The sequence below is a fragment of the Protopterus annectens genome, chromosome 5.part0 (assembly GCF_019279795.1).
Source record: "Protopterus annectens isolate FY-2018-M chromosome 5.part0, PAN1.0, whole genome shotgun sequence".
NCBI lineage: Eukaryota > Metazoa > Chordata > Ceratodontiformes > Protopteridae > Protopterus > Protopterus annectens.
In genome coordinates, this window is record NC_056735.1 from 1,210,369,916 (window position 1) to 1,210,393,013 (window position 23,098).

At 42.3% G+C, this 23,098-nt stretch overlaps 1 protein-coding gene and 1 non-coding gene across 6 annotated transcripts in view; one reads left to right on the forward strand and one right to left on the reverse strand.

The window, feature by feature from the left end:
* The window catches only part of CHST10 (carbohydrate sulfotransferase 10), a 1,890,555-nt gene that overhangs the window by 665,644 nt on the left and 1,201,813 nt on the right, over positions 1 to 23,098 (forward strand). The window lies entirely within an intron of this gene.
* LOC122803004 lies at positions 4,980 to 5,081 on the reverse strand. Its single transcript, XR_006365053.1, has one exon. It is a non-coding gene; the product is annotated as a U6 spliceosomal RNA (small nuclear RNA).

Sequence of the window (23,098 nt, forward strand, 5' to 3'; positions counted from 1 at the left end):
GATATCCTGCTCGAGTGTTTCCAGCTGCTGTTGTAAATCAGATAATTGTTTGGAATAGTCGCAAATAAGTAATTCCAGAAAGTTTAAACTTGCTGGTTAAAAAACTGAATAAGGCGTGTGGGGAAGTCAGAATGTTTAATCACGCCCGATGGATACTTCCACAATCTAACCCCTTTAGGGACAATTTTGAGATTTATACATTCACGAAAGTAAAGAACTTCTAATTGAAGTTTCTTATATTTCAACAAGCATGCGTCAAATGCTTTAGTTTGGAAACAATGTTGACGTTAGTTTCATGTTGGTTATCCTGCCCATTTGCACTATTATTGTCATCAGGTAAATCACAAAAAGTTAGATTAGGCGTAAGGATGAACTGTTGTAACTCGGGAATGGCAATATTAGGTGTTTGAATATTACCTTGGTTACCTTGATTGTTAATGCCTGTTGATGGAATAATACGTTCATTGCTGGTAAATCTGCTTAGCCTCTCTGGTTGTGCAAGTGGAATACTGTCCTGTAACTCTTGGCTTTGATTAAGCCGTTCTCTTGCTCCAACATTCTGCTGTTGTGTAGAAACGCTTGGTATAGGAATGAAAGTCACCCCGTTCTTCGGGTGAACCGCTCGAGGTACTTCGCTTGCCTGGTTCTTAACTTGAGCTGCTAAGTCTTCTACTCGCTGGGTTAGCTGCTGAATAAGAGCCGTTAAATTTCCAATTGGATCCACATCTTGGCTGGAACCTCCTTGGGAATTGGAGTTTTTAGAAAACAAAGACTGCGATTGCTGGCTACCACTATTATCAGCCATGAAAAATAAAATAAAAACACAAACCAAGAAACAAAAAAGGAAAGTGGTACCAACAAATTATGCCAGTCTATTGTAAAATCACGAATGCTTTACTTCGTAAGCGCTTTCATGCACAACATTGAATGCACTTCTTCAGACAAAGTATTACTCTCAAAGCATGCGCATATATACACTTGCAATTAAGTTAAATTGAATAATTACCTTATTACAATGAATTTTACCCATTTAATTAATTAAAACCAAAAGAAACTTTCGTTGAGTTTAAAATGTTTAAAAACAGCTCAACACATGGCCCTGCAAGGCTACAGTAGCTTCCACACCTTTAGACCACGAAAGGAATGTGTGAAAACCAAAGGAGGTAGTGTTTCAATCTAAATTAGAGATAAATTCATGTCACGTTTAGTTAGACTGGCCAATTCCATGGAGTTACTCCAGGTCCAGGTTACAATGGACAAGACCCCCATTCAAGTCCTAGCTAGTTATAGACCCCCACTCCATGGGTCACGACACCCACATAGCTTACTTAACCAAAGTGAAGGCAATCCAAATTTTTACAGAACATGCTGGTTATGGGGGATTACAGTTATCCCACCATCAACTAGGAAACCTACATTAACCTAAACTCCTTGAGCAAATTGTCCATACCCCAACAAGAGGAACAAACATTCTAGATCTGGTCCTCACCAACATGCCAAACACGTACACTGCTGCAACTGCTGACCCCTCATTAGTTAAAACTGACCACAAATCAGTCACCTTCAAACTGACACTAACAGAACTTACAAACTTTGAAATCGAACTAAAAACCTTCACCAAGGCAAGCTTTGCCCTCCTAGGTGGAGGTATAAATGCATTCCAAGCCCCACCCCATGCTGAAAGTGGTAACTACACCAAAGCTCTGTACAATCACTTGCATAAGTGTATACACTCTGCTGTACCAGACAGAATCAAAGCCAGAGCCCTAAGTAAAAGTAAGGTGCCATGGTGGACTTCCAGCATCAACAAACTACAATAAATGCAAACGGTTGCTGTCCAAGAAAACAAAGACAAGAACCCAACAATGGAAAAGCACCCTTCTTGCTGGAGAACAGCAGCAGTCATCCCTCTGCACAAAGATGGGCCATCTACACATCCTGGGAACTACAGACCCCTAAGTCTCGCATGCAAAGCCATGGAAATAATTATGGAAATGATCAGTAATGACATAGGAAACGTTCAGACACTGGACCTCGCCCAGTCTAATTTCATCAAGAACAGGTCATGCCTACTCAACCTGGTAGATGTTTGTGAGAAGGTCACTAAAGCAATGGATGAGGGCAAAATGGTTCACATTGCATACCTTGACCTGGGTTAAGGCATTTAACACAATCCCCCACTCCAAACCCTTATGTTACCCTGTGGACAGCCAGCTGGCTCACATACAAGACCCAGGAAGTTAGAAATGGTGGGGTCCACCTCTACAAAGTGGCCAGTCACAAGTGAAGTCCTTTAGGGATCGGTCCCAAGACCATGCCTTTTGAGCACTGATTTCTCTGAAGTCATGGCCAAAGTCCATGGCCTCTGGCTGACTAAATTTGCAGATGATTGCAATTTACGAGCTATCACTGAATCGCCCACTGCCACAAATGTTCTCCAGGAAGGGCTCATACAGACATACAAGTGCCAGAGCCATGGACTAAAACTAAATGCCAAGAAATGGATAATAGTATCCCTTGGTAAGTCATTCACTCCTAATAACTATCAAATTGACAACACACCCCCTAAGGGTTGACCCAGTACTTGGGGACTTGAGAACATATATGGGGAGTAATCTAGTCTTTGACCATCACATGTTTACAGTAGTGAGGAAGTCATTCTATGTTGTGTAACTTATAAACAAAGATATGACATCTAGGTCCAAGGAAGTCATTGTTTCACTGTATTTGGCATTCATCAGATGCATCATTCAAGTGCAATGCCCACTTTGGTATGTACCTAACCAGGCAGTGCTAACTGGAACAACCACAGTGGTTCCTCACTAAAAGAATATAGTGCATAAGTAATATGTCCTATGCAGACTGCCTCAAGGCCCTATCTCTCTAGTCTGTGTCATACAGGCTTTTGAGGGGATATCTATGCCTATCATTCAAGGCCCACTCTGATGGACCTCCTGCATATCCGCAAAGCAAACAGGACCAGTATTACCTATTGTAAAGACTTAAACACTGCCTGTAATATGAATAGGTCATGCTGGAGAGACATGTATGTATCTCAGAGACTAACCCTTCTCTGGAACAGGCTTCTCATCCATGTGAAGCAGAGCTCCTCCCTAGTCCAATTCAAGTGTAACTGTTTCTACTACCCCCCCCCACCCCACCCCGTGAGTGTATAAAAGTGGTTTGCAAACGCAGGAAGTGTGATAGGGGTTCTCAGTGAGAGTGGATGTGTAACAGTGGTCATGTCTGAGCCCACTGCTGTTCATACTGTTCAAACAATATTTGCAAACAGGTTGGAGGGGACAGATCAAAAAAGGCCTGTGTATGCAGATGATGTGGCATTACTCGTACTCTGAAAACAAACTTTAGCAAATGATTGAAATGCAAAACTGTAGACTTAGGGAATGAAACTTGAGTACAGTCAAGACAGTTAATATGGTAGCAAATGGTGAAATGAGAAGAAGCTGAAAACTGAGAGAGAAATTGAGATGTAAGGTGAAATTTGGAACAGGCTAGCAGAATCCAGTATCTGGGAGAGGTGGCCGAGGAGAAGGGATGTCTGAATGAGACAGTCAAAGCTAGAATCAGAGGGGCTGCTGCCAAATGGTACAAATTGTCAAGTCATGTGATAAAACAATGACCAAGAAGCTGAAAATGTGGTGCACAAAATAGTGGTGTAACTTACTTCTGAATGGTATTGAAACTTGTAGAGTGAAGGCAGAGCAGTTGAGAAAGGTAGAGGAGATGAGGATGAAGTGCCTAGGATGGGTAGTGTTCTGCAAACTATGGGACAGAAAAAAAAATGAGACTATCAGAGCAGAAGTCAAAATAGGACAGAGAGTAATGAGAAAATCAGAGCAGAAGTCAAAAATAGCTTGAATTGCAGAGAAGGTCAAGATAATAAATTACAGTGGTTCAAATATATGGGCAAGAAGGCAGAAATGATTTAGTGAAGAAGATTTACAGATTTAAGGAGGAAGCAAAAGGAAATAAAGACCTTCAGCAAAGATCTTGATTGTGACAATCAGCTGTGACTGCCAAAGAAAGTTTGAGAGTGGCATTGAATTGAAAGAGGTGCTTACAGCTGATACAATGCCCCAACCCCATGTAGTAAATGGGAAAAGGGGGTTGATGATTTTATATTTATCTTTGCATGTATATATATATATATATATATATATATATATGTATGCATACATATATTTATAGATATAGTGAGAGAGAGAGAGATATATGGTGTGAATAAAAGTGTGTGTATATTCCATATATAATATACATGCACATTGAATGCCTGTGTCAGTGGCTCAACAGGCAACATATTCATCTTTGATCCTGGCAGATCAGAAAGCAGTGGGTTCTACTTCTAATACAGGTGCTTGGATTGATTTTACATTCCTGACATCTCAGTGTAGCATAAGGTAAAGGGGGTGATGCAGTTCTGAGTGTATCATGCTTTGTATGAGATAGTAAGTCAAGATCTCATCTGCCTGAGTCAGTTGTTGCACTGGTAGATGTAAAAGACCCCATTGGGCTTACTCAAAAGTGTAGGGGATTTCTACAGCTGCTCTGGCCAATTTTATACTAGTCATTATGAATAAAATCTTGAGTCACACACAAAAATAGTTCACTGGCCTAATGAGACTAATAAGATCAACAAATGACAGATAAACACACACGTGCGCACATAATCTATCTGTGCATAGGTATATACTAGGCTAATGACCACAACAGCCTTTTCAAGCCTAGCATTGCATCCCAAATCTCTGTCAATTGCTGGTAACCTTCATAAGTGTATGCAGGGGCTTGTGAGATGAAACATTTACAAGTAGGGGCCTGGAAGATGAACCATTTACAGGTGTCTGTGTCCATTAGAGATATAGATGCCAAACTAGGGGTGAGTTTCCTGTTCCACAACTATTTGTCAAAGTTACACTTAGAAATGGGTTAAGGAGGAACTATGTTACACATGGATCGGAAACCAAAACGTGGAATGCTTCTTGAATTTGCATGTCATCCTTGATGTGGGCCATGCTAATATTCTCTGTCTCATTCTCATTTTAGTTTGTGCTGCCAAAGAAAGCACAATAACAATTATTGACAAGCTGCCATTGTAGCACAATTTTTAAGTCTACCTAATTTTCCTTTGTATGGATCAAACCATGTACCTCTTGCCTGTGAAGTAAACACCTTAACCATTGTGCCTTAACTGGTGCCTTTTGTGACCTACTTTGTGGAATATAGTTGTTCCGTGGTGCTCTTTGTGGATTAAAATTCCGTTCCTGGTCAACGAGCTGGTTTGTCCTTTTTGTTTATTATCAGTTTTTGTGCCTGGTGTCATTGTGCCAACCTCCCCAGTTCTAAAATGTAGGTCTCTGTTATGTATTATACACGTGTTTGTGTGAGATTTTTTTTGTGGTTACATAGCTATAAATAATATGGATGAACAACTTTTGCTTAAATCACAAAACTTTAAAAAATGGTTCCAATGCCACATAGTGGAAGGCTCACTTTGCTAAATTTATTTATTTATTTATTTTATTTTACATTTGTTAACCGGGATAGTCCGACTGGATATATGTCCATTTTCAGCGGAGGCCCGGGGAGAAAAGCTCCAAGAGTAGTACATACAAAACATAAAGAAAGGCAAAAAATGTACAAACGTTTGGGTTGCCTGAAAAAAGTAAGAAATACAATTTTGCAACAGGATATTATTTACAACAAGAAGTCAGCAGAAGACATTAATTATATAGTTATAGGAACTATATGATACTATCCTAAGAGATTATTAGTTAGATGAAGGACATAAGTAACTAATTTATATAGTAGTGTGAGAATTAGCCAGGCTTAGTACCTTTAGATTTACTAAATTTAGTAACACAAAATGGTGTTTAGTTACATATATAACTTCTGCTTAAACTAACCTCCTAAACCCTCAGCTCTACTACTATAGCCCTCTCCGATTCCCAACAATATTCTTTTCCCCCACTTCCTATCAATGTGTAGACATTGTCCTTTTTTTTAATAACTATTATCCTTTTGTTTTTACTCTTATATGTAGTAAATTTTAGACCTCTGCTATCAGTGCAACTCTTAATGTTCATAATTTTTATTTTGTTTTTCTCTTTATAATTTCGTATTTACACTTTTTTTTTATATTTTTTTGTCCTGTATGTTTATCTTTATGTTTGCTTGGGGCTCTTTCCCCTCGGGTCTCCACTGAAAATGGGTTTGTTTGCAAACTCAGTTGGACTAACCCAGTTAACAAATGTGAAATAAATAAATAAAATATAGCTCTGTAATGCAGAAGTAGAAATATTGTGAAATGCATGAATGTGTGTCTGGATGATTGCTAGCAAGACAATCCACTGCTACACATTTCCAGTCTATTAGCATTTAGTCTACCAGGTACAAAAGAAGTGCCTATACATGTTAGCAGTTCACATGGGCAAATGTTCTTTGCTTGACCAAGTGAATTGCTTAGTGTTTTTACTGAACATGCAGTTTTCCAAATGTGAGTGTTGCTGAGAAGTTATCTTTATTTCCAAAACAGGCAAGTGGATCAGTTTTGGGGTAGGAATGTGTTTGCTGGTTAGTGTTACTAGCTAAGGGGATAGTTTATGTTGTGCATGTGTGATTTTGAGTGTGAGGCAGCTACAAATGTGTTTTATGTAGTTAAATGTATTGGTGTGTGCCTTGTATAGTATTACCCTGAAGAAATGTTTTTTTCTAAAGTAATGCATATGGCTGGTGTTTGGGCAGGGTTACTGCTAGCACATATCAGTGAAGAGATGCACAGTCATGCATACATCCACAACAATTACAGCCTCAGATATGTGATTCAAGGACAAAAGCCAGTAGGTAGGGTCATTCATTCAGTCAAGTGATATATGCTGATGGAAACTTGAATGGCTGTCTTTCAAAGTGATGATATGGGGGCTGCCCAAGACCAGTGTGTTTTGTATGATCATGTTTTTTTTAACTCTAGTATATATCATTGCAAGCAGCTAATTCATGGAAAGTAAATCTCAAGAAAAGAGTTGGTGCATTTAGTCACAATGAATACAATTGGTCAGTGGCACAGGAAGTAGCATCTGCACCTTTGGTTCTGGAAGGAAGACCAGAAGGCTGTGTGATCTATTCCCATGCCATGCAATGCAGCACTGGTGGGGAGAGAGATGCACTCTTTAATGTGCCATCCTTCAGATGACATGTTAGACTAAGGCCATATCTGTTTGAGTTGGTTGTATCAGGTGGATATAAAATATCCCATAGCACGTATCAAAAAAGGCAAGGGAAGTTATCCTGTGCCAAACTGGATAAATGTTGTTCTCCCCCTGAAAAAAAAGAGGGGGGGTTGCACTACTGAGTGTGCTATCCTTCCGATGACATGTTAGACCAAGGTCATGCCTGCTTGAGTTGGTTGTATCTGGTGGATATAAAATATACCATGGCTCAAAAAAAAGGTAGGGGAAGTTATCCTGTGCCAAACTAGATAAATGTCATTCTCGCCAAAAAAAAAAAAAAAAAAAAACCTAGTGGAAATAGCCAATCAAGAAAAGATGAGCTAAAAACAATTACTATTGAATTTAACTACATTATTATTGCATTTGTGGAGACCATGTCCGGGTTCACATAATGTTTTCTTTACTTTTTTTTTTTTATTTACTTATGCACAACATACTCTTCACTGACAATAGCCAAAGCAACTTAAAAGAAACCCAAAATGACTAGATCTGAGAAATATAGCATGTAGGCAGAGAACACCAACGGAGGCAGTACTCTCTGCTCCTTATCACTGACCAGAGTATTTCACCTTACAAAGCAGTTTGCAGAATGGAAAAAAAAATACAAAACAGCAGCAAAATCATATTGCTGTAATTTTTCCCTGGATGGGACTGGTAATCCAGCATTCTCTCATGTACTTTGCAGAATATGATAGCAAAGAACATATGCAAAATCAAGAGGGGGCATATACTGGTACGTTGCAGAAATCGTTACTTCCCTGCAGTAAAATCAATGAATTACAAAGAACTTAGTGCTCAATATAATAGTGGTGAAAAATTAACCTTACTGTCTGAGCAAGCTGCAAAGAACTGCTAGATTTACTATGCACAAAATGTTTAAAAAAATATTGCAATTGTAACTGCAAGTTCAGTTATTCCATTATATACTGCCACTTACAAACAGGCATTTACAAAGTGGCATACCGCATTTGTAAAGTGTCATTTAGACATCGGCACAGACTGTAAATTCTAGTATGTAATGACTACACCTTACTACTTTGTATAATTAAATGAGCAGGAAAGTACTTTTGAAGTGAAGATCAACTGAACTATTAACTTAAAAATAGTAAACAGGACATCAGTAACATTGGCCTGCCGAAATTGCATTATATCCCAATGGCAACAGCACAGATTTTAAACAACTGAAATTACATTACATTTATAAATAATTAAAAGTGTTACTTTCAGTCTGGAAAAGACGCTATGCAGGATATAACAGTGATTGCAATCCTGCATGGAACCACATAGCAGAAGTTTTCATTCTACCGGACAAAAACATACCTGGGACAGGGAATAAAGAAAACTTTTAAAGAAACCGGATAACGTGGGTGGGCTTGTCCAGTGTATGAAAAGTGATGTCACAACGTGAGAGGACAATTGGCAATGTTTAGATCGCGGTCTGAGGCAGGTAGCTGAAATTTCAGTTGAGATAGCGTCACTTTAAGTGCAAATTTTGAATTGTTCTGGTTTTATCTGAAGAAGTCTGTATGCTTTTAGATGAAAGCACTTATTTGTTTTAATAAAAAGTTCATCGTACTTGGTTGTGTATTCTCTGGCAGAGTTTACACTTACCAATGTACTGTGCATAAGAAATTTTTTTTTTGAAGTCATAGACAATGTCGACTTTTATTGTTGGGGTGGAGATTTTTCTTGCTTGAGTGTGGGGTGGAGATTTTTCTTGCTTGAGTGTGAAGAATAAAAACAATCTCAAAACATTCAGGTGTGGCACACAGTGCCTAAAAAAACAAGACACCAAGTAACCACAGAGGGCTTTTGTCCCTTTAATATTAAGGACTTCGTTAGAATAAGACATCCAAAACAGTGTAGAATTTAAATAGATGTCAATTTAATTAATTAATTAAGAGTGTGACGAGTACCACCCTATAACTGATCTGCTTCCATTAATTTACTTTGTCTAATCAGATTAAATGTTTGGTTTAACTGTAAAATTCCCCAAAGCAGGCAGAAGACAGCTCGATATACAGCTAAATCCAAAAACCTGATGAACCGGCAAATAATCGTACCAAAAAACTTTAATACAGAGAAAGAAAGTTAGCACTTCTTTAGACAAACATGAATGGTGATAGAATAACTTATATGCAAATTACATCATCTCAAACAGCTTAGCCAATAAAACAAACATTTATGCAGCCATATTCTCAGCTTAAAGGCATAGAAAATAGATAATTACTAGCATAAAATGTAATAAAAAATAATAAAAACATTAGCACAAATAAATAAAACATGAAAGATAATCATAAATATGTAAACAAACAACAGTAAACACCCTGCAGCCGTTTATTCCTTAATACAGTCTTAATGGAGACATGATCATTCAACCCCATAGCTAGGTGTGCCCCCAACCTCAACATCCACTCTAACTCGACCACCTCAGTACGAGTCACTATTTCACCAACTCGCAGACCTAGGCTGATCACACATAATACCTGGAAGACAAAGTTATGTTCAGGGCCAGTAGACAAAACATGTTTTGCTAAGGCACTAAAATCGTATTGCTTCTTTATGCAATACACATGTCCCTAATTCTTTCTTTTAACCTCCTGTTCGTCTTACCAATGTAGAATTTATAACAGCACTGACATTGTGCTAAATAAACCACATTCCTGGTGGTGCAATCAGCAGATGCCCTCAACTGTGATGTCTCACGAGATAATTGGCTAGGCTTAAAATGGCTTGCAAGGGCAGTTAGCTTAGTACTAATCTATGAACCTATGAACTTCCACAAGTAGCCCGTGACAGGGTGCCTAAAGAACCTAGACTAATCTATAAACTGACAAAAAAATTACATTTATGACATTTAGATGTACCCCTCAAAACTTGGGATCCAGATATAACATGTCTAGGAAAACATAACTGTTGCCTTAAATTACTGTGGTTCTTATTTGCAAATCTAGGGACATTTGCTAATATATTGGAACATCTGCTGTCAGTCTGTTAAATATGCCAGTTCCTGGTAACCATCTTTCACCATATTTACACCATGGGAAAATTTCAAAACAATGGGAGGACAACAGTACCTACGAGGTGATCTGATTGATTGCCTATACAGAGCAGAAAAATACGGACACGCTCGACTCTCACACTCGGTTATTTTGGCACAAGCTAAATCATCTTTAACTTGGGTATAACCCCTGATGGCAAACTTTCTTCAAATCTGACAAACTTCCTTCAAAGTCAGTAGTACATGACAACCTCGAGACCCTGAAGGCTTGACCTCTCACAATGTTCCCAACTATATGTTGCAGATGCATACTCTGCCTGTGGAAATATGACAGTCTATAACAGTCCTTCCTATGCATCCTGGTCAGTATTTTGCCATTCTCCAGCTGGATGTTCACATCCAAAAAGTCAACAGTGACTTGGGAACAAATGAGGATAAATTTCAAAAATTACTACTGTTATTTAAAGAATGAAAAAACATATCCAGCTCTTGCTTGTTGCCTTTCCAACCAATAAACATGTCATCAGCAAAACGTCTGTATATGACAATATGACCTCTGTGTTGTCCCAATACATGATGGAATTCCCATTCTGACATCACCAAATTGGCATCAGAATTAGCGCAGCTGGTCCCCATAGTCATGTCAGATTGTTGCCAGTAACATTTATCCTGAAACATAAATATATTATGTTCAAGGACCAACTCTGAGCATGCACAAGAAGTCAATATGCTTCATGTCAAATTTATTACTCTTAGCCAAAACTGCCCTGACCATACTAATGCCTTCCTGGTTAGGAAGGCACATAAACAGGGATACAGCGTCTATTGATGACATGTTTATTGGTTGGAAAGGCAACAAGCAAGAGCTTGATATGACTTTTAGGAAGTTTGTCAGATTTGAAGAAAGAGTTTGCCATCAGGGGTTATACCCAAGTTGAAGTTGATCTAGCTTGTGCCAAAATAACCGAGTGTGAGAGTAGACCATGTCCGTATTTTTCTGCTCTGTATAGGCAATCAATTAGATCACCTCATAGGTATTGTCGTCCCATTGTTTTGAAATTTTCCCATGGTGTAAATATGGTGAAAAATATAGTTACTAGGAACTGGCATATTTTACATACTGACAGCAGATGTTCCAATATATTAGCAGATGGCCCTAGAATTCTATATAAGAACCACAGTAATTTAAGGCAACAGTTATGTTTTCCTAGACATGTTATGTCTGGATCCCAAGATGTCCTTCAAGGATGCATCTGCAGTCCTTACAAATGGGTTGTCCTGTCGTCAGGCAGCCCTTCGGTCGGCCGGATTCCAAAGTCTGGGTCCGCTCGCTGATGTCGCACTTCACCCGACGTCATCTCTGCTGGTCTTCGGGTATAAAGGCATCAGCCGACGCCATTTTCCTCAGTCTTTCTTGCCGCGTGGCGCCTGAAGCAGAAGCTGTTCGCAAGTGCCGGTCGGTCAGATCCAGAGATTACTACTACCGAATACTACTTCGAAGACTTCTAAAAAGCTAAGTACCCCGTTGGGGACTCTTTCTTGCCTCAGCCGATGTCAGAAAAAGTGAACAACTGTTTAACTTGTGGGAAACAAATACCTCATAAAGATTTCCACTCTTACTGCTTACCTTGTTTAGGCCCAGACCACGACGTAGCAGCCTGTTTAGCCTGTGCTTCCTTCAACCGACGAATGCTTAGGCGTCGGTCGGAGTTTGCTGAACAGTTTTTCGGCTCAGATTTTGCGTACATTATGCCGTCGGATCCTCCGACTACTCAAATTTTTAAGAAACGCGAAGAAAGGACCGACACTCGCGGTCCGCGGTTTCGCGAAACCACGGTTAAGCAAACCGCGAGTGTCTCGGTTTCGGCCGAAACCGAGCAAAGGGGTCAATCTTCAGCCGAATCCATGACTACTACCGAGGCCCCTGCTACCCTAGTTGAATCGGCCTCTGAAATTTTACCTACTAATGTGGTTTCTCTAGAATTATCGGACACCATCCCTTTGGATGTCTCTACCCCAGCACGTGGTGCTGCTAGGCCTCCTGCAGCCATGTCTATAAAGGCCTTTGCCAGGGCTAAAGCAGCCAAAACTGCTAAGTCTGTACCTGTTAAGCCCCCCTCTCACAGGCCCAGTTCCAGTTCCCAAATGCTTACTTTGGCAGAGGATCTCATCTCTTTAATAAGAGGATCCCAATCTCACCCAGACAGGGCCTCTCAACCTCCAGAAAAGAGACCTAGAGCAGAGCCCCCTGAGCCAGTGTCCTCAGATGACTCTTCTGATGATTCAGACAATACAGACCATCCAGAGGCTCCTTTTTCTACTTATGAAGACTCCGATGCTGAAGAATCTATCCCTTCTGCCTCTCCACCAGAGGAATTTTCCTTTGGGGAAACCTTACATGCCATGAGAGAACAATTCCAATGGCAGGGACAAGATTTCTCAGATTCAAGAAAAAGGCTTAGGACCTTTCTACACTTACCGCAACATAGGCCCTTAGCTATACCTCCAGTTCTTCCTGTTGTGGATGATGCATTTAATGATGATGGCACTGCTCCTGATACTTTACCTCCTGCCCCTGCCAAGCCCGATAGGCTTTATAGGGTACCGGACACTCATCACCACTTATACAAGGCTCCTCTTGCAGATCCTGAGACTATCTCCCAGGGGCCTAAGGCAGTAGCTTCGACCTCAGCGAAAAACCCTCTCCCTTCTGAAAGGGAATCCAGGTCCTTAGAGAGATGGGGTAAAAAAGTATACACCTCTGCTACTCTCTCAGCTAGAGCTTTGAACTGTCAGTTTCATATGATCCAATACCAAGAGTTTATGCTTGATCAGTTAACTAAGAAACTGTCCCCTGATGATTCTTTAGATAAGAAATATGTTTTAGAAATGGTGAATAACATACAGCAGGTTAGTAACCATTCTTTAAAATGTGGCTATGATGCACTGGAGGCTTCATTTAGATCAGCCATGACTGGCACAGTTATAAGAAGGCATGCATGGTTGAAAGAACAGGTCTTGTCGGATCATGTTAAAGCAAAGATATTAGATGCTCCTATGGATAAGGTCAGTCTATTTGGTTCTCCTGCCCAACAAGTAATGAAGAAAATGGAAGAGAAGACAAAATCTGTACAAACAGTTAAAGATTTCTTACAGGTTCAGCCCCCAAGGTTTAGCAGGAACTGGCCTTCCAAAAATTGGTCCTTTCCAGACTCCTCTAAATCTCAGAGAGGCAGGAATAGACGTTCCAGAGGCAGAAATCAATCCAGAGGAGGTGCCTACAGGGGACGCCAGTGGCAAGGCAATAACCAATGAGGCACAGATACAACCAATACCACTGCAACAGGACAATCACAGTGACTTGGCTCTGACACCGCCTACCAGGGAACAAATAGCAGCACCCTTAGGCGGAAAGTTAGCCTTATTCTCAAAAAATTGGCACTATATCACAAGAGACAAGTGGATTTTGCAAACTATAGACCAAGGCTACAGGTTTCATTTACACACCTTACCAGTAAAAAGAGGAATGCCAAACCTACCACCAAATCAAAGACAGAAGCTCTAAAACAAATAGCTCAATTAACAAAGATGAGAGCTGTGGAAAGGGTACCACCTACAGAACAGGGCAAGGGATTTTACTCCAGACTCTTCCTAGTACCAAGAAAAGAGAAAAGTTGGAGACCTATTCTAGACCTGTCCACTTTAAACACATTCATTATTGTTCCAAAATTCAAAATGCTGACCCTACAGCAACTTCTTCCCATGCTGGGCAAGGAGTGTTGGCTGGTAACTCTAGATCTCAAGGAGGCATACCTGCACGTCCCCATATGACCAAATTGCAGAAGATACCTCAGATTTCTTGCAGGATCAGAGCATTATCAATTCTCAGCATTGCCCTTTGGCTTATCTACTGCGCCCAGAGTGTTCACGAAATGCCTGGCATCAGTAATCGCTCATTGCAGGCTACAGGGAATCCAAATGTATCCATACCTGGACGACTGCCTGATACAAGCGGACAACAAAAGCAAGCTGACACAAGACTTACAAAGAGTCATTTGCTTACTACAAGCCCTGGGATACACAGTCAATTTAAAAAAGTCAAGACTGATACCATCCCAAACAAGAACATTCTTGGGTGCAGAATTGGACACAGTAAAACAGATGGCATTCCTAACTGCAGAAAAGCAAGAACAACTTCCTCTTTACTTCTTGGCATTAACAAAGCAGAACAAACTAACAGCAAGGAAAGTACTGCAGGCCTTGGGCTTCATGGCATCCTGCATTATCCTGGTCCCCCATGCCAGACTGCATATGAGAAAGCTTCAGTGGTACCTAAAAAATTTATGGTCTCAACACAGGCACAGCTTGGAAACCGAAATACCACTAATCCCATGCCTGAAACAAGAGTTCCTATGGTGGGCTCAGGCATGCCAGTCAAACCCAGGTTTGTCCTTCCACAACATTCAAGCAAGCCAAACCATCACAACGGATGCCTCAGACCTAGGTTGGGGGGCCCACATGCTGGACAAGTGCATTCAAGGCTTATGGACTCCGGACCAGCTGCACCTGCACATAAATCAAAAAGAAATGCTGGCAGTAAAACTAGCAATCCAGAATTTCAGACCATTCCTCAAAGAAGGCCAATTGATGATAAGGACAGACAACACCACAGTCATGTGGTACATCAACAAACAAGGAGGCACTCATTCATACCCACTATGCTGAATGGCTTTGGACCTATGGAATATGGCTTTGAACTACAACATTCAGTTACAGGCAATATTTGTACCGGGAAAAGAAAACATCCTAGCAGACATGTTAAGCAGAACTACCTCGGATGCTCACGAATGGATGCTACACCCGGACATCTTCAAGGCCATCACAAAGAAATGGGGAATGCCACAAATAGACCTATTCGCATCCCCACTCAATCACCAGCTCAAGAAATTCTGCACAAGGACATACCACCCACTTGCTTGGAAGGTGGACTCTCTATCCTTCAGTTGGAAAGGCCTGACAGCATATGCATTTCCACCTCTTCCTTTGATTCACAAGGTACTACTGAAAATCAAAGAGGAACGTCCAAGGATAATTCTGATAGCTCCAAATTGGCCAAGACAACATTGGTATCCATTGCTGAGGAGCATGTCTCTGGGGGAAACGTGGGCTCTGCCCCTGATTCCTTTGATGTTAACTCAGAGCGACTACAACATCCTGCATCCAAACCTGAAAACTCTGCAACTGACTGCCTGGAACATTACATAAGAACAACTAACCCAGACTTATCCCAAAGGGTTAAAGACATTATCCTTGAGGCCCGCAGACCTTCAACAAGAAGGAACTATGCAGGAAAATGGAAAAGGTTTGTCATGTGGAGTACTGAAAGAGGGAAAGATGTGTCAAAGATAGATATTGCCAACATCCTGGAGTATTTGGCAGAGCTTCTCCATACAGGCCTGTCCTAGTCCTCCATCAAGATACATGCATCAGCTATTTCTGCAGAATACAGCTTCGATCCCCCTGTCTTCTCACATCCTCTACTCAGGCAGTTCCTCAGAGGAATTAAGAATGTAAAACCTCCTAGGAAACCACCCTTACCAGCATGGGACTTGAACTTTGTGCTAGAAAAATTGACACTCCCTCCATTCGAACCAGTAGCAACAGCAGATCTTCAACATCTATCCTGGAAAACTGCTTTCTTACTGGCAATTACTTCAGCAAGAAGGGATGTTCTTCATCTCACATTGCTGCAGTCCTTACACTTGGGTAGTCCGCTGTCCTCGGTCGGCCCGAATATCAAAGTATAAGGCTGACGTCGGTCAAGGCGCATTTGACTGACATCAGGACGTCAGGGTACAAATGCGCATGACCGACGTCATATCCTCAGTCTTTTTTGCCACATGGTCCGATGCAGAAGCAGCGTTGCAAGTGCCGGTTGGCGTTCTGAAATTGTTCGATTTCGGAGTTTCAGACCGAGTCAAAGTTGGCTAAGTACCCCGTTGGGGAATATTTAAGTTTTTTCTTGCCTCAGTGGTTTACCGGATGTCAGAAAAAGTGAATAATTGTATTTCTTGTGGGAAACAGATACTGCATAGAGACTATCATACTTTGTGTATTCCTTGTTTAGGGCCTGAGCACGGCGTTGTTGGTGTCGCTCTTGTGCTAGATTCAATAAGCACTATAAAGATAAGGTTAGATTGTGCCAGGTTAGTCTTGAGCGGTGCAATTATAAAATGCCGTCGGATGCTCCGGCCGCTTCTTCAAGAAGCGCAAGGACAAAGCAGTTAAGCCTAGGCTAGAAGAACCGTCCGTGCGGACGCCGGTTCTTTAGAGGTGTCGGTGGAGCGGTGGTTCCACCGGAGGTTTCTTTGGGATCCCAGGGAGAGACTTTGTTATTGCAGGATGTGGCCTCTCAGGAGGCAGGTCAGGCTGAGGGGCTTCTCAGGTTACCATACTCCCTCCCTGCCTAGGGTGGTTAGGCCCTCTCCTTCTGTTTCCAAGGCTTCTCCCAGAGGCAGGCCAGGTTTAGCTTCAGTTGGTGTCACCCCTAGTTCTTCAGGAACTGTGCCCAAGAAGCATATGCTTAAAATGGCAGAAGATTTGATTACTTTGATTAGGGTTCTTTGCCCCTCCTGATAAGAGACCTAGGGTGGAGCCTGAGCTAGGGAGTTTTGAGCAGGCTTGGATGTTTCAGAGTCTTGGCTGAAGACTTGCAGGAGTACTCTCCTTATTCTGATTCTGATGTGGATGATTCTACTCCTTCTGCTTCTCCTCCTGAGGATTTTTCTTTTCGAAACTCTTCATTCCATGAGGAGCATTTTAAGTGGGAAGGTCAGGACTTCTCTGATTCCAGGAAAAGGCTTAGGGAATTTTTGTTCTTACCCCAGCATAGGCCTTTGGCTATACCTCCTGTTTTGGATGTAGTGGAAGATGTTTTTACAGAGGCTTCTCTTAATCCTGATTCTTTGCCTCCTGCTCCTGTTAAACCGGATAGGTATTACAGGGTGCCTGAAGCTCATAAGTATCTTTTTAAGAGTCCTAGGGCAGACCCAGAAACTGTTAGCCAGGGGCCTAAAGGTGTTAAGGCTTCTGTTGTCAAGAATCCGGTTCCTACAGATAAAGAGGCCAGGGCCTTGGATAGATGGGGAAAGAAAGTTTATACTTCTTCCACTCTAGCTATGAGGGCTTTGAATTGCCAGATGTCCTTCATGGATGCATCTGCAATCATAACAACTGGGTTGTCCTGTCGTCAGGCAGCCCTTCAGTCGGCCGGATTCCAAAGTCCGGCTCCGGCTTCGGCTGATGTCGCACTTCACCCGACGTCATCTCTGTTGGTCTTCGGGTATAAAGGCATCAGCCAACGCCATTTTCCTCAGACTTTCTTGCCGCGTGGCGCCCGAAGCAGAAGCTGTTCGCAAGTGCCGGTTGGTCGGATCCAGAGATTACTTCTACCGAATACTACTTCGAAGACTTCTAAAGCTAAGTACCTCGTTGGGGACTCTTTCTTGCCTCAGCCGATGTCAGAAAAAGTTAATAATTGTTTAACCTGTGGGAAACAAATACCTCATAAGGATTTCCACTCTTACTGTCTGCCTTGTTTAGGCCCAGCCCACTACGTAGCAGCTTGTTCGGCCTGTGCTTCTTTCAACCGACGAACGCTTAGGCGTCGGTCGGAGTTTGCTGAACAGTTTTTCGGTTCTGATTTTGCGTATATTATGCCGTCGGATCCTCCGACTACCCAAACCTCTAAAAAACGCAAAGATAAAGACCGACACTCGCGGTCCGCGGTTTCGGCCGAAACCATGGTTAAGCATACCGCGAGTGTCTCGGTTTCGGCCGAAACCGAGAAAGCTGATCAAAATACAGCAGAATCTATCTCTACCACTGAGGCCCCTGCTACTTCTGTTGAATCGGCCTCAGAAATTTTATCCACTACGGTGGTTGCCACTGACTTATCGGACACCATTCCCTTGGATGTGTCTACCCCAGCACGTGGTGCTGCTAGGCCTCCAGCAGCCATGTCCATTAAGGCCTTTGCCAGGGCCAAAGCAGCCAAAACTACTAGAACAGTGCCTGCAAAACCCCCTACAACACGGCCCTCTTCTAGTTCACAAATGCTTACCCTGGCAGAAGATTTAATTTCATTAATTAGGGGATCTCAATCTCACCCAGACAGGGCCTCTCAGCCCCCAGAGAAGAGACCTAGGACAGAGCCCCCCGAGCCTGTGTCCTCTGATGATTCTGCTGATGAATCAGACATAACAGACCAGCCAGAGGTTCCTTTCTCCAATTTTGAAGACTTAGATGCTGAAGAATCCATTCCAGCTGCCTCCCCACCAGAAGAATTTTCCTTTGGGGAAACCTTACATGCCATGCGAGAGCAGTTCCAATGGCAGCAGCAGGATTTCTCAGACTCCAGAAAAAGACTTAGAACCTTCCTGCACCTTCCACAACACAGGCCCTTAGCTATACCTCCTGTGCTCTCTGTAGTGGATGATGCCTTCAATGATGTCTGCTCTGCACCAGATTCTTTACCTCCAGCCCCTGCCAAACCAGACAGATTTTACAGGGTACCAGACACTCATCACCACCTTTACAAGGCCCCACTTGCAGACCCAGAAACTATATCCCAGGGTCCCAAGGCAGTAGCTGCGACCACAGCTAAAAACCCTATTCCTTCTGAAAGGGAAGCCAGGTCTTTAGACAGATGGGGCAAAAAGGTTTACACTTCAGCTACTCTCTCAGCTAGAGCTTTAAACTGTCAGTTCCACATGATACAATACCAAGAGTTTATGCTTGATCAGTTAACGAAAAAGCTATCCTCTGATGAATCAATTGATAAGAAATATATATTAGAAATGGTAAATAACATACAACAGGTTAGTAACCATTCCTTAAAATGTGGCTATGATGCACTGGAGGCTTCATTTAGATCAGCCATGACTGGCACAGTGATAAGAAGGTATGCATGGCTAAAGGAACAAGCTTTACCGGATCATGTTAAAGCTAAGTTATTAGATGCTCCTATGGATAAGACCAGCTTGTTTGGTACACCTGCCCAGCAGGTAATGAAGAAAATGGAAGAAAAGGCAAAATCTGTTCAAACGGTTAAAGATTTCTTGCAGGTCCAACCCCCAAGGTTTAGCAGGAACTGGCCTGCCAAAAATTGGTCCTTTCCTGACTCCACAAGATCCCAAAGGGGCAGGAATAGACGTTCCAGAGGCAGAAACCAATCCAGAGGAGGTGCCTACAGAGGACGACAGTGGCAAGGTAACAACAGAGGCACAGACACAACCACTGCCACTACAACAACACAGCCACAGTGACTTAACTCTAAATCCGCCTACCAGGGAACAACTAGCAGCTCCATTAGGCGGTAAATTAACCTTATTTTCAAAGAACTGGCACTATATCACAAAAGACAAGTGGATTTTACAAACCATAGATCAAGGTTACCGGTTCCACTTCCACACTTTACCAGTCAAAAGAGGAATGCCAAATCTACCTCCAAATCAAAAAACAGAGGCTCTGCAACAGATAATGCAGTTAGCAAACATGAGGGCTGTGGAAAGAGTGCCAACAACAGAACAAGGAAAGGGATTCTACTCAAGACTATTCCTAGTTCCAAGAAAGGAAAAAAGTTGGAGACCTATTCTCGACCTGTCCACCTTAAATACATACATCATTGTCCCAAAATTCAAAATGCTGACCCTACAGCAACTTCTTCCCATGCTGGGCAAGGAGTGTTGGCTGGTAACTCTAGATCTCAAGGAGGCATACCTGCACGTCCCCATTCGACCAATCTGCAGAAGATACCTCAGATTTCTTGCAGGATCAGAGCATTATCAATTCTCAGCATTGCCCTTTGGCTTATCTACTGCGCCCAGAGTATTCACAAAATGCCTGGCATCAGTAATCGCCCACTGCAGATTACAGGGAATTCAAATTTACCCATACCTGGACGACTGCCTGCTACAAGGGGACAACAAAAGCAAGCTGACAACAGATTTACAAAGGGTCATTTACTTGCTACAAGCACTGGGATACACAGTCAATTTACAAAAATCAAGGCTGATACCATCCCAGACAAGGACATTCTTGGTAGCTGAATTGGACACAGTAAAACAAATGGCTTTCCTAACTGCAGAAAAACAAAGAGAACTCCCTCTTTACTTCTTGGCACTAACAAAACAGAACAAGTTAACAGCAAGAAAAGTACTGCAGGCCTTGGGCTTCATGGCATCATGCATAATCTTGGTCCCACTTGCCAGACTACATATGAGAAAACTACAGTGGTACCTAAAGAATTTATGGTCCCAACACAGGCACAGCCTAGAAACAGAAATTCCACTAATTCCATGCTTAAAACAGGAGTTCCTATGGTGGGCTCAAGCATGCCAGTCAAACCCAGGGCTACCCTTTCGCAGATGTCAAGCAAGCCAGACCATCACAACAGATGCTTCAGACCTAGGATGGGGGGCCCACATGCTGGACAAATGCGTGCAAGGATTGTGGACGCAGGATCAACTTCACCTGCACATCAACCTAAAAGAAATGCTGGCAGTAAAACTGGCAATCCAAAACTTCAGACCATTTCTCAAAGAGGGCCAGTTGATGATAAGGACAGACAACACCACAGTCATGTGGTACATCAACAAACAGGGAGGCACTCATTCATACCCCCTATGCAGAATGACTTTGGAGCTGTGGAACCTGGCACTCAGCTACAACATCCAGTTACAGGCAATATTTGTACCGGGAAAAGAAAATACTCTAGCAGACATACTAAGCAGAACCATATCGGATGCCCACGAATGGATGCTACATCCGGACATCTTCAAGACCATCTCAAAGCAATGGGGAATGCCTCAGATAGATCTATTTGCTTCCCCTCTCAATCACCAGCTCAAAAAGTTCTGCACAAGGACATTCCACCCACTAGCATGGAAAGTGGATTCGCTCTCCTTCAGCTGGAAAGGCCTAACAGCATATGCATTCCCACCTCTTCCCTTGATACACAAGGTATTACTAAAAATCAAGGAAGAACGTCCAAGGATAATCCTAATAGCTCCAAACTGGCCAAAACAACACTGGTACCCACTGCTGAGGAGCATGTCTCAGAACAATATGTGGCCAATACCCCTGATGCCTTTGATGTTAACTCAGAACAACTACAGCATCATGCATCCAAACCTAAAAACGTTGCAACTGACTGCATGGAACATCACATAGCAGCAGCTAATCCAGAACTTTCCCAAAGAGTTAAAGACATTATTCTTGAAGCCCGCAGACCTTCAACAAGAAGGAACTATGCAGGAAAATGGAAAAGGTTTGTCATTTGGAGTCCTGAAAGAGGAACAGATGTGTCAAACATAGATATGCCTAACATTCTGGAGTATCTGGCAGAACTACTACATTCAGGCCTGTCCTACTCCTCCATCAAGATACATGCATCAGCTATATCAGCAGAATACAGCTTTGATCCACCTGTTTTTTCACACCCATTACTCAGACAGTTCCTCAGAGGAATCAAGAATATTAAACCTCCAAGGAAACCACCTTTACCAGCTTGGGACTTGAACTTTGTGCTAGAAAAGTTGACACTATCACCCTTTGAGCCAGCAGCAACAGCAGACCTACAGCATCTATCGTGGAAAACCGCCTTCCTACTGGCAATAACCTCAGCCAGGAGGGTTTCTGAACTCCAGGCCCTAATGGCAGTACAACCCTTCCTAATCTTCCATCAAGATAGAGTGTCCATGAGGACTAATCCTACATTTATGCCTAAGGTGGTATCCAGAGTGTCTTTAAACCAGGCAATCCACCTACCTACCTTCTTTCCCAACCCACAAAACAGAGGGGAAAGAATACTGCATACCTTGGATGTACATAGACAGCTACGCTACTACCTGGACAGAACAAAAGTAGCAGAAAACTGATCATCTTTTGTAGCCTATGCAACAGGAAGGGAAGGAAAAGCTATTTCCAAACAGACAATCTCCAAATGGATAGGAAATTGCATACGATTCTGTTACTCCTTCCATGGAAAACCAATTCCACAGAACATAAGACCTCATTCTACAAGAGCAACAGCCACTACCACAGCCTTTTTACGAGGAGTGGCAACCAAAGACATTATTGAGGCGGCTACTTGGACCTCCGTGCATACATTTGCCAAGCATTATAATTTGCCTCTATATTCCAGATCCCGAGCAGGGTTTGCCACTGCTGTACTGCAAGGGATCCTAAACACACCATAATCTAGTTTCTTCCTCCCCTAGTTGGCTATGGTATTTACCCAGTTGTTATGACTGCAGATGCATCCATGAAGGACATAGTACAGTTTTGTACCTACCATAAATGTAGATGTCCGAACTGGATAGCATCTGCAGTCAGGATTACCTCCCTCCTTCCCTCTGTGGTACTCCTAGGGTGTTTACCCTCCTAATAGCTAGCTGGTGGGGGGGGAGTCTTTTATGGTGTATTTGTTGTATATATGTACATACATGCTTATTTTTTGTGTTTACCACTATCCTTTTGGAAACATTGGCATTTATCCAAAATTTTTAGCCTTCAAGAGGGCTACTGGCATCTGGGGCAAGAAACACTGAGGAAAATGGCGTCGGCTGATGCCTTTATACCCGAAGACCAACAGAGATGACGTCGGGTGAAGTGCGACATCAGCCGAAGCCGGACCCGGACTTTGGAATCCGTCCGACTGAAGGGCTGCCTGACGACAGGACAACCCAGTTGTTATGACTGCAGATGCTATCCAGTTCGGACATCTACATTTATGGTAGGTACAAAACTGTACTTTTCACATGTTGAAATACCAAAACTATCTCCTTTCACA